The sequence below is a fragment of the Caretta caretta genome, chromosome 1 (assembly GCF_965140235.1).
Source record: "Caretta caretta isolate rCarCar2 chromosome 1, rCarCar1.hap1, whole genome shotgun sequence".
NCBI classification, from domain to species: domain Eukaryota; kingdom Metazoa; phylum Chordata; order Testudines; family Cheloniidae; genus Caretta; species Caretta caretta.
In genome coordinates, this window is record NC_134206.1 from 268,222,715 (window position 1) to 268,240,511 (window position 17,797).

General features: G+C 41.5%; 1 protein-coding gene across 15 annotated transcripts in view; it reads left to right on the forward strand.

The window, feature by feature from the left end:
* The window catches only part of ANKS1B (ankyrin repeat and sterile alpha motif domain containing 1B), a 770,082-nt gene that overhangs the window by 635,778 nt on the left and 116,507 nt on the right, over positions 1-17,797 (forward strand). Inside the window, exon 1 of one of the 15 annotated variants that reach the window (XM_048835484.2) lies at positions 1,257-1,474. The exons of 13 other annotated variants lie outside the window; for them this stretch is intronic. The gene's annotated coding sequence lies outside the window, so the exon portion shown is untranslated. Of the gene's footprint in view, positions 1-1,256; positions 1,475-17,797 lie in introns of those variants that run through there. One more of the 15 variants, XM_048835485.2, reaches the window with a different exon arrangement.

Here is a 17,797-nt window from a genome sequence, read left to right on the forward strand (position 1 = left end):
AATCAAGAATATGGGGCAAAACCACTAAATTCACTTTTTTGTTTGTTTTTAGTAAACCCAACATCTAAAAAGTTAGGCCCTGATCCTCCAATCCACAATTGAGGCTATGTGGGTTCAATTGCAAAATAAGGGCCTAAGTTCTTTAACCCACTAGTTCCTAGAGTAAACCTTGCAGTCTATTGGAACTGTACTACAGTAATGTAATTTTCACGAGAAACCACACACGTCACATCATTGCACTTAGCTCATTGTAGTATGATATTTTGACTTGGCAAAATTCTGCTCTTAGACCCACTGGGCAGACCTTGATTGATAATGTGCTCATCTTACATACACAAAACTTCCCTTGGGGGAGTGAAATAACATTTGAGAGCCACCATGGGGATCTGTGAGTGCAATTCTGCCCTGAGACATTTTTAAAAGTTAAATATTAAGGAAATTATCTTTTGTTTTATATTTCCTTTATTCGTGGATGCTGTTGGTGCTTAGGGGGACGCCGTTCCTGAAGGAAATAATCCGCTGGGGTGGTTATCTGCTCACATTAACTCATGAATTTTAGATTTGCTAAGATGTATTTAAACAGTGATGTAAAACAAAGTGCCTGAGCTGAGAGGAGAGACAGGGAAGCTGTTTGGCAGCTGGTAGGAAACAAAATGGGTTTCTCCTCCTCTCTGCAAGTTGCAGCCGCTGCAGACAGTGACTTTCCCCTGGCCCTGCACTTTCGGGGTCCTGCTGTCGTGCCCCCCACCCCATTCCCGCTAGAGGAAGGGGCTGATTTGTCTCTGGCCCGCCATTGCGGGGGGGGGGGGCGGTTCTACCTCCAACCCCACCCGTCTCCTCTGTGACACCCCGTGCCCCGGCTGCCCGCAGCCTCCCCGGCTCCTGCGCAGCAGCCCCATGGTGGCCCAGGTGCAGGCGGCGGCGGCCGGCTCCCCGGGGCGGCATGTGGGCGCCTGCAGAGCGGCCGCCGCCGCCCCCACCCCGCGCGGGGGAGACACCGAGAATAACCATAGTAACGGGATGCGAGCGGGGGCGGCGGGGGGCGCGCAGCAGCAGCAGCCAGCGCGGCGCCGGGACCCAGCCAGCCCCGGGGTGCAGGGGAGCGCGCGCCCCCCGGCCCGGCCCTTCCCCCCGGCGCGAGGGCAAGCGGGCGCGGAGCGAGCCGCTGCCCCGGCCCGGAGCGCGCCGCGGGCGCGCGCGGAGAGAGGCGGCGGGGGGGCGGTGCTGGCTGCGCGGGGGCGCGCGCGGCGGTGCCGGCTGGCTTCGGGAGGGGAGCGGGGGAGCGCTCAGCTGTGCTCGGCTCCGCCGCGCTCTCCCTGCCTCACTCCGCGGGGCAAGGCAAGATGCACAAAGGCGAGGGATAGCAGCTGCCGCACTGAAATCTCCCCGAGAGCAGCGGCCTCCCGCCCAGCCCGGCCGGGCTCGCCCCCACCCTGCCGCCGCCGCCGCCGCTCCTAGGTGAGACCGGGGGCCGGTGAGTAGCCAGTGCGCCGGAATTGCCATTGCATGGACCGCTGTTCCCCTCCCTCCAGCACCCCCTCCGCAGCCCCCCGGGTTTGGTGGGGAAGGGCGATTTCTGCAAATGGGTCCGGAAGCTGAGCCCGAGCCTGGAGGGGCTCACCCCCCGTTGCTGTAGTTTGGGTTGATGCTAGGGGTTATTTTATGTTAACCTGTGCTGTCTGCCTATTTATTTGCCCGCCTTGCTCCAGCTTTGTGGGGTTGCAAAGTGCAGGTGATCCCAAGGATCGGTTCTTTCCCCCTCCCCCCCCCCCCCCCCAGCCAAATGCTCCGTCTTCAGGGATGTCGATCTTCCCTTGTTTAAAAAAAAAAACGGAAAAGGTAAAGCAAAATGTTAATCGCGTGCACTGTAGTTTCAGCTGCCTGATGGAGATGGTCCTGTCGTCTGGTGAGTTTTCATCACCTCTGAGTGGTACTGGGAGGAAGAGACACTGAAAAGCTTTATCTACACTGTGCTCTCTCCATGTATTTTTAAGCAATGATTAATCTTTTGGGGTAGGGGAGAGTGGGCATGTACTTTCAAGTGATACACCCTGGAGAGCTATAATATAGCATGGAGAGCCTGCAATTGCTGCTTTCATGAAGGTTGTGTCAGCATTTACATTGTAAACCTCTATTTTCAGTGACTTTATAACTTGGATGTAATTTGCTCCGGACTAAAACTTGTCAAAGAAGGTCTCAGCTTTACAGCCATACTATTTTGCCCTTTTTGTTTAGACATTGTCAAGAAGATCAGTTCTGCTGTGTAAGGGCTATGAACGTGAAAGAGAAAGAAACAGCGATGTGTACAGGTTGAAATCATGATTCATGCTTTCATAATTCAAAAAGGCTTAGATTTTAAAAATAAAGTATAACAAGCCATTATTTTATATTCTGGAATTAAGGTTGGCAGTATTGATATTAGCATATTATTTAGAATGCTATTTCACATGTGCAGTAATGTTTTTCTTTAAGGATTTTAAGCATGTGGACTAAGACATATTTTCATGTATCTTGCAAAATTCCTTTCCACTTTTGTACATGTGTGTGAAGTGGTTGGTTGCTGGCAATCCATGCCCACATACATGAAATCAAGATTTATTCCACAGTGCTCTGAACAGCAGCAATATTAACAAAATAAACCATAATGTCCAGTTGGGGAACATTACTGACAAAACATATCTTATTGGTTCCTTTGGAGACATTCTGGTCTATTGTGTCAATGAGCTACAAACTAGTCTGAAAGTAGCCTTTGCTGTCACAGTCAGTAACTGCTCTTTTGGATCCATGTTAAAAATCCACATATTTATGTGCTACACTGTATATGAGAAATAATAAGATATAATATTCTGCTGAAGAGATAAGGTCAGGAGAATAGAATGTTGTCACAGTGTAATGGTTCCCAATTTCTAAATGAATACCAATACAAATCCAAGGCATTTACGTAAAATGAGTAGACGTTTATTTTCAAAGCAGGACGCCTTGATCCTGCAATGTGCAATTACCATGATGTTATAAAACTCCATTCTGATGGTATTACAAAGTGTTTAATGGTGCTATAAAATCAATGAAGATTTAGTTATTATAGCTGATGAATTTTGGTGTAGTAATTTGACACTTGTTCACCATGGGGGTCTTTTTCCCTTTGATGTGGATTTGTAACTCTCACAGGCCTCTTGATCTTTCAGTTTCTTACAGGTGTGCTTAACTTTAGGCATGTGGGCTGTCCCAATGACTTCCTCTGTTAGCCATGTGTGCAAATGAATGCAGGATTGGGACCAGCAAAAATACCCATATGTATCAACGGGGGAAAAGAATCTTGTAACACTACTGATCTGTTAAATTTTGTTTGGTTTAAAAGAAGGAGATGTGGTGATCAGCCAATGCCAGACGAGCTTATCCATAAAAATGCAATTACAAAAACCTATTGTGCTTCTGTATATTAATTCAAGGCATTTATAGTTCACCTATCACAATACATCTAAGCACTGTGTGGTAAAAAACAAAGTCAGATGGTTAAGGACTCAGTTTTTCTCCTTGTGATGCCATCTTAAAACACCTCCCTCCACTTTCAAATGGATTAATTTCCAAATTACTTAGAGGAATGGAGAAAAAAGGGGTAGAAGATGCAAAAACAAGACAAGGGAACTCTAGCTGTGGTGTGCAGCCTTCCCTAAATGCAGCCAGTGAGAGAATAAAGGAAATCTCTGGGTAGTAGTTCTGTAACTGAGGATGTTCAAGAAGGACCATTGATTGCCCCCACTCAATTATGATTAAACTTAAGTTCCAAGAACAGACTACTATTAATTGTGTTTCCATGGTGGATGTTTTTATATATTTATTTGTTTTCTTTTAAATTTTATCAGCAATCTGGGTGGTACTGATTCCATTTTGTTTAATCTGTCAAAAGTACACATTTTTGAAAAAATCTTCCTGTGTATTTATCTATTAAACCATAATGATAAACATAATGAGCTGCAGTCTTCATGTATATATCAAACTTCCACAGTGCTCTGAAGTTTACTGAGATATTGTCAAGCCGTGTACTGAAGTCCCCATGACAGTTAGTCCTGGGAGATTTCATTTTGCATGCAGGATAGGGGTTGTGGTGGTGGTGCGGCGGAAATGAAAGGTACCTTTCTAAGCTCCATACATAGTCCAAACTTCAGCCACTTAAGACAATTGAGAAACAAAACACCACTCTCTCTAGACTGTAGAGAGATTCATATTGTTGCCCCTCTCCCATGATTTGCTCAGCCTTGATTAACAATGTTGAAAATTTAAATTATAATTAGGCTTCAAAGTTAGCACACCTTTGAGATGAATTGACTGGTTCATACCTCTATCAGAGTTATCGTTTCAGGCTGTTTGCAGACTCAGGCAGACATCACTTTATACTTGATTCACATTTTTAAAGTTTTTTTCACAATTGTAAGAACTAGTGAATGCTTTTTTCATTGTAAAAAAATGAAAGTTAAATTCTGGAGAACAAATGACATCTCCAGAGAATTACACCAGCCTTCTGAACCACCACAAATCAACATAATTCATCCCTTGGTGTAGGCAGTACCAGTGAGTTGCTGGCACAAGGCCTCTTGGTCCTCATGCCAACTCATGTCTAGAACAAATAATCTTTGGTCCCAGGTGTTCAAGATGTTCTAGAACTTGTCACTGCCAAGGAAATGGAAATGGGAAACAATTGCTGTCATGGTTTGATGACTGCTTTTATGGAGATTTATTGATCCTATTAATTTCCAGATACCCTGGAAGATACGTCTTTTCTCATCCGTTCCAAAGTACAGGTTGTCTGATATATCTCTGCAACTGTTCAGCTCTACACAACCACCAGCATGCTCCTTTCTTCTGAGCCATCTTCAATAGGTCACCTTGATTTGATTACCTGTAACAAATGAAAAAGTGAGAAGAACACTAGGGAGTTTCTGTGAGAGGTCCAGCGATTAATCTGTCTCTGACACAAAGAGTTCTTGCAACGCTGTGCAGCAGTCAGCATGGGGAGAAAGACAGACCTTTTTTCTTCTGCCTTTGTATTTGCATTATCTGCACTAAATTGTCCAGATTTAGGAATTGAAATCTCCCTTATGAGATCTGGAATAACAAGGTGAAGGTGGAAGAGGGCAGCAATACTGTAAAACTATATCCAAAGTGGAGAAACTTGCAGCTTTGCAAATAGTATGCCTGACTTCATGTTAACTGTATCTCTGCCCATTCTGGCTGAAAGGAATGTCGGCTACTGTGAAAAAAGTATTTTCAGGGCTCTGCTAAAGAAATCAGCTCTGGACACCAGTGTCCTGAATAACTAACCTCCTCTTTCTAGGAAAGATAATTGAAAAAGTGATAGCAAACCAATTCCAAAAATATCTCAGATCTGACATATTCAGAATTAGGCAACAGCATGGAAATGGTTCTTATTGCCATGGTTGATGTTCCAAGGGCACTGGAAAAAGGCCAGTCACCTTTGCTGACATTCCTCTATCTTTAACAGCCTTTGACGCTATCATTCATGAGATACTACTTACACAAACTGCCTGCTATAGCAGGTGTGGATGGAATACTTTAGAGCGATCCTGCTCATTTCTTTCTAGTCCTTCCCAAATGGTGGTGATGGGTGTCTGCTCTTCCTTAGCTGGGCCCTCGTGTGTGGGGTTCCAGAGGACCCTATCCTTTTCTATTCAACACCTGTATGAATCTTTTGAGAGAATCATGAGATGATATGGGCTGCAATGTCATCAGTATATTGCTGATATGTCTGACCCAGACACCACCATACAAAGCTCACGGAAGCAGGGATCTAGATTGAAATCTTTGCCTTTTGTCTGGACAAGACAAAGTTGATTCTAACGCTCAATAGGAATAGCTTTCAAGACCTGGGAAAGTCTGTAACTTCTCCATCAACAGAGGGTATTTGCTGAACCATTATTAAAGTGGTCCACAACATAGGGACACTGCTTAGAACCATCACTGCTCCCAATCTACAAATGGCAGAGATGTTCCTGTTGTTTTTCCCCATATATAGATCTTATCTCAGTTATCCATGTTTCATGACCTCTTGGCAAGATTGCCGAAATGGACTCTAGTAGGATTCTTTGTAAAAACCAGTTGGAAATTCCTGCTAGTTCACAATGCAGCCACCCCTTCGAGTGAGGTGGTCAGGTGAAAACACATCACACTTGTACTTGCGTTTCTGCACTCTCTGCTATTCAGCTGCTCGATGAAATTCAAGGTGCTTGTGTAATATACATTTACCTTAACTGAGGTGACTGTAATGAGCATCAGATTATTCCCCAACCCACCAGCTGATGTAGATGCATCTGCAATGTTTGAATTCAGTGGCCTGTGGGTCAGATCTAACGGAGTTGCAAGCAGGGCATTCTCTCAAGCAGGCCTGTGCCTTTTGGAATTTGCTCCCCCCAGAAATACATTTAAGCACATACCTGGACACATTTAGAAATTGCTGTAAAATGCATCTCTTTGTTCAGGTGTTTCCATCTGGTTCACTTAGGAGATCTTGAGTCCTCATGTGACTGGACAGTTTCTTCTCCATTCTCTTTTAAAACAGCAGGCCGCAGGGAAGCAAGTGGTTCTACTCTTATTTGAAATACTGAAGACCAGATACCATGGCTCTGGCACTTGGTACTAATAACAACAAATGAAGTCAATGGAGAGTCTTGCGTGTGTGACTGCAGGATTTAGCCCACTGATTAAATTCTAAAACACTTTCCTCAAGCAGTATTTTTCTTTTGGGGAGAATAAAATAGTTTAAAAATCAGAGAAAAATAAGATGAGAAATATTACATAAAGGAAGGTGAATCATTCTTTCACTTGTCCTACTGTAGCTAAGTATTAGCTTGGGAGCTGATCATGTAATCCCTTAATTAGGTGAGTGGTCCCACTGACTGCAATGCAAGACCAGACCCTTAATGTAGTCTGTGACACGAGCATGTATTACTTAGGACCCCGTCCTGCTTTGATTGAAGTCAGTGGGAGTTGTCTCAGAAATCAGTGGGAATAGCAGACCTATTAGTGTATATGTGCTCCAAAGAGCATAGTCAGGGCAGTTTCTTTCTTCTGATTCTATGTTGCAGTGGTGAACATCGTATTATACCTAATTTGTTTTAATTTCTAAGAGCTATGAATGATTGCAAACTCACAGGTAGAATAATGAGTCAAAGAAACGAGTGAGTGGGATTATCCCTGTATATGAAAATACAAAGTGAATGACAATGTTCATCAGAGTTTATTGCTATATAGTTAAACAGTACCAAAATGTGTGGATGAAGAGCAGCTATAGATTAAAATGATGTGTTTATAATGGTTGGCCATCTGTTCATTTGTTTTATGGGTCTCATCCTGCTATCATGGATCCACAGGATTGGTGCTTTGCCCCCAACTTTCAAACAGTCTCTAGGAAGAACCCCTCACGTGTGCCAGACCCCTTTACCGGTCTCTCTCTTCCTTCAGGGTAAGCCATGTGGCTTCACTGCCTCCTTAGACTGCACCTCTGGGCCCTCAGCATTCATGATTCACACCATGAGCTCCGTCAGCGAGTCCAACTGAGACAGAGTCCTGATGGAGACTTGAACATTCTTCAGGGATTAATACACCTCATACAGCATTGTAAAAACAGTAAGATTTATTTGTGAACTGGAACGCAGGATAGGAAGTCTTTACAGTAGTAGAGAGAACTGAAGATTAAAGAGCATAGTTCATTCTGGTTAGCCCAGAGCCCAGCCAAAATGCAGTGAACTCTTGGTTCAAGCTCTGTTTGTCTCTCCATCTGACTTCCTTGGTCATACTGAAGATGTGAGCCCTGAGTCCTTCCAGAAGTCAACTCTTATCTCCCCACCTCACACCTTCCAAGGCATTTGTTCTCTTGCTGGGGAATGTTGCTCAGCCTACCTTCTGAGAAGTGGGGAGATCCAAATCCCTTGAGTCCTTGGTTGCTAGGTCTCAATGTCTGAGCAATTAGATTTGCGTTTGTCTTCTCAAGTGCTCCACTGATATGGGGATCTAGCCACAGACAGATAGGCAATGCTCACACCCTTGTCTCTTAGCCTGTCCTAAGAGCAAACTGTCCTTTTTCACCCCCACAGCGTAACAGCACACCAGGGAAACTGAGGCACACACAATAGTACAAATAGTACAAAAAATTCCAATGAAAGCAGGTGTGACAAAGTGGAAGTCAATATCAAAACCCCCATCAACATCAAAAGGCTCCAGGACGTTTTGCAGAAATAATCTATGCTGATGTTTTATTCTGCTTTATAAAGTCTTACATAGTTTCAAGTGTAGTTTGAATTCTTGAGTAAGCAACAATTTAGAAATAGTTAAAAATTAGAATTTAAAATAACAGAAGGTGCCTAAGCAGAAAAGCCAAGTCTATATAGAAACGGTAAAACATTTATGCCATTTAGTTGTTTTGATATTTAATTTTCCAGATATGACTTCATAGATCATACCAAAATGTAATAACTGTACAATATTATCAATAATGCAGTCACCTAGAAAGCTAATTTTTAAATTTAAAACCTGATTCACCTGTCAAACATCTGTTCTGTAATTATGATACATGTAAGTAAATCGATAACACTTTCCATTAACATTAATAAACTACTATTGAAGTCAGTGGGCTCCAAATGCATAGAAAAATATTTTAGTAAAAATTATTCTGTAAATGTTTAGTGAAAAGAGAGAGTACAATATGCATGCTATGGTGTTACAATTAAACTGCATTACAGAACTGTATGCACATAATTATTTTCCTTAAAAATATGAAAGTGAATTGGTATTCATGAAAGTGAGGGGAGAGTCTTGGCTCTAGCCTGAGTCAAGAAACCAGGAAGAAAGGTTTTTCACAGAACTGTGCTAGTGCGTCTCAGTACTGATTGGCAGTGTCCTGTGTTATTCCGTCCTCAGGCCCCTCATAAGACTGATTATGTATTTATTGGCTTTCCAAAATACCCAAATAGATGAAACAGATGAAACAGCCAAACTAATTTTCACTTGCAATCTGATATGGGAACTCAAGTCTCCAGGGATGTACTTGCCCATTGCACCAATCTGTTCACTAGAGGATTCCACACCACTGATTAACTTTATAAACTGAGCCTTGATGATAATTTTCATATCCATACATGATGGGAATAAATCTTTGAGCTCATATAATTTTTGCAAAGTTTCATTTATTCCAGGAATCGGAGGATGACAGCAGTGCAGGAATAATATGAAATATATAATTTTCTACTTTTACGCAATCTACTCTAGTTGTTTTGTTATAATTTGAGTAGGCATCTGTATGGCCATGTTATGTAACAGGTGGAACTCCTGTTTAGAGTCTCTGCCTGTGAAAATTTTGAGAATGACATTCAGTGATTTAGGGCTAGTACATAAGACCAATTTCAGAAATTCTGTTCAAGCCTTACCCATCTCAGAACATATCTATATTGCTCCACTCGATCCAGTCAAATGCTTTTTCTACGTTAAGCGTGATCACTGCACAATAATAACAAAGTTATATAATGTTTTCTATGTTGAGGGCACTTCCGAAACATTCTCGAACACCACCAACCAGCCGCTATGTGATGTTCTGTAAGACCGGAATTCATGGAGCACATCAACTGCTCTATATTGTCTGTAGCTGTTCAGTTTTTCACAAAACTTAGGTCTTAATTATGCCATTAAAATGGAGAGCTGCACAGCGAGGTTGGGGAAAGGGTCACTAGCTATCTTAAGTGGTGGTGCTTAGAGGCATTGGGCCAGATCCTCAGGTGTAAATTGTCATAGCTCCATTGATTTTAATTGAGCAATAATTTGTGTACGTTGGGGATCTGCCCCATTATGCCTATGTCAAGGATACTATGCTTGGATATTGGTGGGAGGCGGTGCTGAACAACATCTCTTGCTGTATGCTTCTTTAAAAGGTTGAATCAGCACTTCCCTCAGCAAAGCAGGTGCTGGTGGGGCAGCCTATCCAGATGTATTCTTTCTGGGGCAGCAGGCATTGCATTAGCTCACTACATTATGGCTGCCTCCAGCGTGGGTATGCTAGGGCAGAAGTGGCTGCCTGAGCCCTCTGCTTCCTCCTGTGTACCTCTGCTAGGGAAGACATAATTTAGTAAGACATAATTTATTTACTGTTGAACCTGTCATGTGGAGTAAGCAATCAACTAGAACTTCAGAGAAAATGTCTGTGTTTAATCAAGATACAGGCCAAAATTTTCAAACTTTGTTGCCTAAGGTTGGGCTCCACATTTTATATTTCAGCACCTAAATAGAAGTGGCATGATTTTTCAAAGGTGCTGAGTACCTGAAGCTCCAGCTGACTTCAGAGGGAGCTGAGGTTGTTTAGCATGTCTGAAATTCAGGCCAAAGTCCCACATTTAAAAAATTTTGGCTCAAGCTTGCTAACTCGGGTGATTTCCCCCTGGGCTACCCTCCTTTAAGTATATACAATCAGGCAACCTGTCTGGCTGGAGAATTTTACTGATATCCTTTTGTGCTTCCATTTTGAAAACTAAAGGATAATGTTACAGATTGTGTTTTCACAATAATAAAATAAGAATAACAACATAAAATAGGTTTCAGAGTAGCAGCCGTGTTAGTCTGTATCCGCAAAAAGAAAAGGAGTACTTGTGGCACCTTAGAGACTAACACATTTATTAGAGCATAAGCTTGCGTGAGCTACTGCTCACTTCATCGGATGCATACAGTAGAAAATATAGCAGGGAGATTTTATATACACAGAGAACATGAAACAATGGGTGTTACCATACAGACTGTAACAAGAGTGATCAGGAAAGGTGAGTTATTACCAGCAGGAGAGCAGGGTGGGCGGGGGGGGAACCTTTTGTAGTGATAATCAAGGTGGGCCATTTCCAGCAGTTGACAAGAACAGCAGAGGGGGAAATAAACAAGGGGAAATAGTTTTACTTTGTGTAATGACACATCCACTCCCAGTCTTTATTCAAGCCTAAGTTAATTGTATCCAGTTTGGAAATTAATTCCAATTCAGTAGTCTCTCATTGGAGTCTGTTTTTGAAGTTCTTTTGTTGAAGAATTGCCACTTTTAGGTCTGTATTCGAGTGACCAGAGAGATTGAAGTGTTCTCCGACTGGTTTTTGAATGTTATTATTTTTGACGTCTGATTTGTGTCCATTTATTCTTTTGCGTAGAGACTGTCCAGTTTGGCCAATGTACATGGCAGAGGGGCATTGCTGGCACATGATGGCATATATCATATTGGTAGATGCGCAGGTGAACGAGCCTCTGATAGTGTGGCTGATGTGATTAGGCCCTATGATGGTGTCCCCGTAATAGATATGTGGACACAGTTGGCAACGAGCTTTGTTGCAAGGATAGGTTCCTGGGTTAGTATTTTTGTTGCGTGGTGTGTGGTTGCTGGTGAGTATTTGCTTCAGGTTGGGGGGCTGTCTGTAAGCAAAGACTGGCCTGTCTCCCAAGATCTGTGAGAGTGATGAGTCATCCTTCAGGATAGGTTGTAGATCCTTCATGATGCGCATCTACCAATGTGATATATGCCATCATGTGCCAGCAGTGCCCCTCTGCCATGTACATTGGGCAAACTGTACAGTCTCTATGTAAAAGAATAAATGGACACAAATCAGACGTCAAGAATTATAACATTCAGAAACCAGTCGGAGAACACTTCAATCTCTTTGGTCACTCGATTACAGACCTAATAGTGGGAATTCTTCAACAAAAAAACTTCAGAAACAGACTCTAACGAGAGACTGCTGAATTGGAATTAATAAATTAATTAAGATTTCAATAAAATCTTAGAATGCTTTGAAATAAAATCTGGACTAATGTATATTGTCTAAAAAGTGAGTTGTCGGTGACAGATTTTCCTCTTTGAACATTTTGAGTACATTCAAATGACATAATTAGGTTTTTTTAGTGTAAATATGTACTTTATCCTAATTTTTTCTTACTTCACTATCTCCTTGATTTTTGTATCCTTGATATTGATGGGGAAACCCTGTATTGTGACTAATTCTGGCTCAGAGTATCATTTGAGTCAACGGAAAATTGAAAAACTTCCCTGTTTCTAATCAAGATAGGGTCACAATTATTTTCAGTTAGAGGAAATCTAGGCCCTAGCCCTGCTGCCAGCTGGTGCTGATGGTATTGGACACACGAGGTATCCAGGGTCCCAATGCATTCGGCAAGGTGGTAACTGGTTTCCCAACCTACCAGTCCTTTTAGTGCTACATTTATCCTGCTTTATGGTTTTGCAAAGGGAACAATTCCGTGATTCCCCTTCACCTGCAGAGCAGGGTGCAGCACTTGTTCCCAAAGAATATTTGTTTCACTTTGTTATAAAAATATTTCCTTTGCAAAAAATGCTTAGGATAAAAATACTCTATAAAGAAACAAGTGCATCAGACCTGGTGAACAGATACAAAACAAAAGTTTTCATGTTTTTGTGGTAATATTGACATGTATGTTACATATTTTGAGTTATGCAATACTTACATAAAACAGTCTTGTTATTATTACAGAAATAATTGCAGTATATTTATTTCTGGAGGTACAAATATGAAATTAAAAGTTTGTCGTAACTAGTCTCTTTCTTTAAAGATTTCTGCCCTTCACAGTATATTTTGATTTTCAGTTTAATGTGAAAATATTACGTTCACATATCAGTCCTGTGTTCAAGTATTATACAGTAGCTGTGTCTGCTGTTGCTACTAGTGTTTAGAGTGGAAGTGTCTCCTTTATAAAGTCTCATTTTTAGAGTATTTATAGTTCAGCCACAAGCAAATATGTTGAAACTCTGGCATATTACTCCAAATTCAGCAGTGACATAAATAGTGGTGTTAGTCTGGCAAAAAGGTGTAGCTGAATTTTTTTTTAAAAAAAGTATAATTTGCATTGGTTTGGGATGTTACAGGGATCCAAAATGAATCTAACTTTCATGTAGTGGGAGCACAAAGTGGTGATGTAGCAAGAAAAACATTTCACCGGAGAGAATAAAATAAACGGGTTTAGCGCTTCTAGTTTATCTTGATATCTTCCTTCTATATGGTCCCCTTCTGTTTCTTCAGCATGCTTCCACACACTGCATGCCAAATCAGTGCAAGTTACTCTGCTTTATATACACTAACTCCCTCGACCATATCTTGGTTTTTGCTCTGGTCCTTTTATGCTTCTCCAGTGGTGCAAAAGGACTGGAAAGCTGCTCTATCAGGCCAGATTAGGTTTTCCTTGGCACAGGGGAATCTCTGGCTAGTGCAGCGCTGACTATACCAGCTCTGTGCCATATCAGCTGGCTCTGCTGGCTCACCAGCAGCATGGGGGCATGTTGGGGAGAGAGTAAAGGTATTGCTGAAGCTCATTCTTAATGGGCTGTTATGAGCCAAAGAAGGTTAGATCAGTCCTGATGCAGCTGTAAGTGATGTGAGCGTCATATCGGGCCCCAACAGCCCTGAGGATCGAGGGAGCACAAATATAGGTTAAAAAAGCCTTTGCACTCCAGCACTGATGCTGACAGAGATCTGGACTCTCAGTGTGCAACTTGAATCACCACTTCATTCGGACCAGAGGTTTTCATAGCTGGTATGTCTGCTTATGCCAGGTCTGAGTTTGCACCACAAAGTCTTACCTGGGTGCACATATATATAACTTTTAAAAACGCACTATAGAATTTTTTAATAACAGAAATGAAAATAGTTTACTGATTTTGAAGATCTATGTGCAGCTGTTCCTCAAAAATATCTTTTGTTAAAAGAAACCTTATGTATATTGTACGTTGTGGTATGTAAACTGTGTGCAGAGTATTTTTGTTTATACTGTAGAGACATTCCAAAGAGCTGTGTGATGAATTCATAATGACATTCACAACAGCAACCACCCCTTCCTGCTTTTTCCACCCATCCCTAAAGACATGTGACCAAGCAGAAATTTCTATAACCTGAAAAAGGAGAAGAGCAAGACTCACAAGAAATTCATGATGGACTTTGCTATTACCAGTCTATTTGACATGGAAGGTGTCAAACCTCTGGGACTGGACAGATATAACTTTGGCCTGGTGTTTTTAGCCTACAGTCTGAATTTTCTTGCTTTTATAAGTTTAAGTTGGTGCTTTCTTGTAAGATGGTGATATTACTTTTGATTTACAGTTTGCTAAAATGTGTCATTTGTGCAATTTAACAAAAAAGTCAGATAATCCTAAACAGAATTTTAGGTGGTTCTTTGAACTTTGCCTGTGTGGTTCCACAGTCTTGCATGATGAGGTTGCCTATGTGCTGAATTCAAGCCAGAGACCTGAAGTCTGCTAAGGACTCAGCCTCTTGGTACTGTGAGTCATTATAATCCTCTTCAGGGCCAAGCAAGTAGAAGTGTAACCGCATTGCAGGTGAACACCACCCCAGCAGACATCATCGATTTGGTCAACTTAATTACCCTCTCCACAACCATGCATATTATACATCATTCGAAAGCTTTTAAGATGAGGTATGATGCAGTGCTGTCAAATAGTGCAGTTACCATATATATGGGGATAAACAATGACACCATCAATAGGTTAAAATGGCCACTTTGAAATATTTTCAGTTGTTTTCTGTTAGTTTAATGACGGTTATTTCAAGACATAAAATTGGATTTCTTAGTGACCTCAAAGCATCACAACAACAATCTAAAGGGTAAAACAAAATTTAATAATAAATCTTTACAGGTGTCATTGAAACGTAATAGCTCTGGTGACATTTTTAGTCAAAATCATTGTCGTCATCTTGTTCATCATTCTCAGCTCAGAGTGCAGGGGTTACTGCGGTCTTCATGGCCTTGGCGTGTTGTGCAGTTTTGTTTAGGGACGATTGTTCTGACTACAGATACAGTTCATTGTACAGTGACCCCTACGAGCACAAGCACAAATATCATGTAGAAACTCAGAAGCTATTGGGCCCTAGAATACAGAAAGTAATTCATCCACATTTTTCCACCCACGTTGCAATGATGATCCAATGGCTGGTTTACCTCTGTGCAAAGACATCCAATCTTTGCAAAGGTTTTCTTTTGACATATTCTTCCAAACTGTCCTCACATGCTGGGAGTTTGGCCAATGACTTGTCCTCTTTGAGGGTGCAAGCAATTGTAGTCTCTTGGTCTCCTTTTCTTTCTCACTGTTGTCATACAGCACTGCTACCCACTTCCTTGCTGCAGAAATTGTGGCTTGTCCATCAGTCTTTCCCAATGGGGCAAGATCTCTGAAGTGGTAAGCTTTCTTTGCTTTGACAACATTAAGCACAGATTTTTTCGCCCCTGATACCAAATAGGAAGTCACATCCTGTTTAATGCAGGTACAATAGGAAATGTGTTGCAGAAGTCAAGAGTGAGTGCATCACTGATTGCACACACAGGTATGAAGCGACACTTGTCACTTAGGCACTGTTACCAGCATGTTTCAATCCGTGTTATGTTTGTTCCATTTTGGAAAGCAGTAAACAGCAAGAACCAAAACATTTGTATCAGGTGACCTAATTACTACGGTTCCTTTGACACCAAGAGACCCGAAAGTGATATTAGCAAATTCAGCGTACAGAAGCATGCTTGTGTCCACTTCCTCGTGAGTACAGTATAAATCTTGGACTTCTTCAAGATTTCTATTGGTGATAGACAGTCTTCTTGCTAGAGGAGCAAAGTCTGTGTTGGATGTGCTTGCATGTGCATTTTGAACCATATAGGAACAGAGGGATTTTACAAGTGGCTGCTTCTTGGATGCCACTTTAGACACTTTTCCATGGAGGCAAAGGGTATTCACTTGGTATTTCTTGCATCCAACCTTAGATCTAGTCCAACACTCTTTCTGAAGTTTTCACAGTTACTGTAGTCCTATCTATCAAAGACTTTAATTACAGAATTAGCTTTGTCAAATCCATTTAGGACCTGTCTCAAGTATTCATCAGCTAGTTCATCGAATGTGTGGAATTTGTCTCTAGGCATCATTTGTATGACAGACATGACATTTCTGATGTACACTCTGGTTTCTTTGTGGCATGCTCTTAGTTTGTGGATTCTTTCAGCTTGAGCTTCCAGCTGATGCACTAATTCAGCTTTGTCTGTTCTTCTCATTGTTCCATCAGCATGGAAGAGGGACATAGGCACAGGTTCTACTGGCTGGAATACTTGCCATTGAGATGTCATCCCTGCATCTTGCTAAGGACAGGGCTCTGCAGAAAACAATGTCTGGAGTAAAAGCTTCTCTGATTATCCCTCCATTGCCAGACCTATACTTGGCCTTCGTGGCCATATGAGCAAATGTTTTGATGCCAGATTTCTTGACTGGGCTGAAGAAGCAACGTGTCCCATCAGAATCAAGTGCACCTCTCAATTTGTTCTTCACTAACATCTGCTGTTTTCAGTAGAGACTCTTGTACATCTGATGTTACATGCAGTCCAGTAGATTTGCTAAGCACCTGTGGATATGATTCAAAGTCAAATGGGTTTGTCGTATTGTGGATGATATGGGTGATAAGAGCTGTAACATGCTCTTCATCCCTCTTCAGTGCATAGGCAAGGACTTATTTGTGGATTCTGTTTTTACTACTACTTTTTAGGTCGCTTCTTTCCCTCATAGCTTTTGCATATTCATAATATGAAGCTGTGTATTGCCACTAACCCTGACTTGTGCATCGTCACTGAATTAAGAAAGCTAGTTTCTAGAATATTTTTAGACTAGTACTGCATACGTAGGCAATTACAAATTAAAACCTTCTATCAGGCAGACTAGGGAGTTGAAGTGGAACTGGTTCAAGACAGTATTTTGAGGTGAGCTGGAACCAAACTTGAACCATAATGTTGTTCATCTACTGAACCTGAACTGGAACTGAATTGGGGGGGAAAAAATGGGTTACTGGTTAAATGTTGATGTTCACCATTTTTTGCCATATGCTAAACAGCTTCATAACTTCTGGAAAAAAAATAATACTTGCCCATGCAAAACTAATAAAAATCTTTCAATACATTGTTATTTGTTAGCTTTGACTAATAAGCACCATATTAAGGTGTTGAAATTAGCTTAAACATTACAAAGTGTAGCCATAGTCATGTGGCTGTGTTTCTGGAACTATGCAAAAAAATGACACCTTCTCATTTTGAGGAACATTGTTTCACTTTGCCTGTAGGCTTACAACATCACTTGGCAGCTCCACATCATACCCCATCTAAACGTACATAAAATAAGCTTTCAAATGCTATTTGATGTGGGTGTATGGAGGGTGGGTACTTTAAACTCCAAAAATATGGTCGTTTTTAGAGAATTGCTGCATGCCTATGTCATGACTGAGATCTTCTGGTTTTCTCTTTGGGGTGCTAATAGTAATAGACAGTCTCCCCTTTGGAAGTCTTGACTTCTCTGTCAGAAGATAGAGAAGAGACTTTGGAAGTTGAAAGATTTAAGAGCTGCTTTTGAGATCTCCAGGTTTCTATGTTCCATACTCCAAGAAACATTCTGCCATCTTCTATTTCCAGAGATAGGGGTCATCTAGACAGTGTAGTGGTTAGTGGTCTTCTCAAAGATAGCTTGCTTTTACTACATAGAAAAGTAGATGTCTGAATCTGCCTTTGCTGGTTTGTTTCTTACCATGTCTAGGAGAAAACATCAGGTTTGACAGTTCTGTCAAGAGCCTTGAAACAAGTTTCACAAGAAAGTACTGAGGAACAAAATAATCTCTCTCCTCCAAATAGGAACATTAGAGAAGATCTCTTAGCTGTACAAAAGTAAGGGGCTCTATTCAATTACTGAAAAGGGGGTTTATGTTGC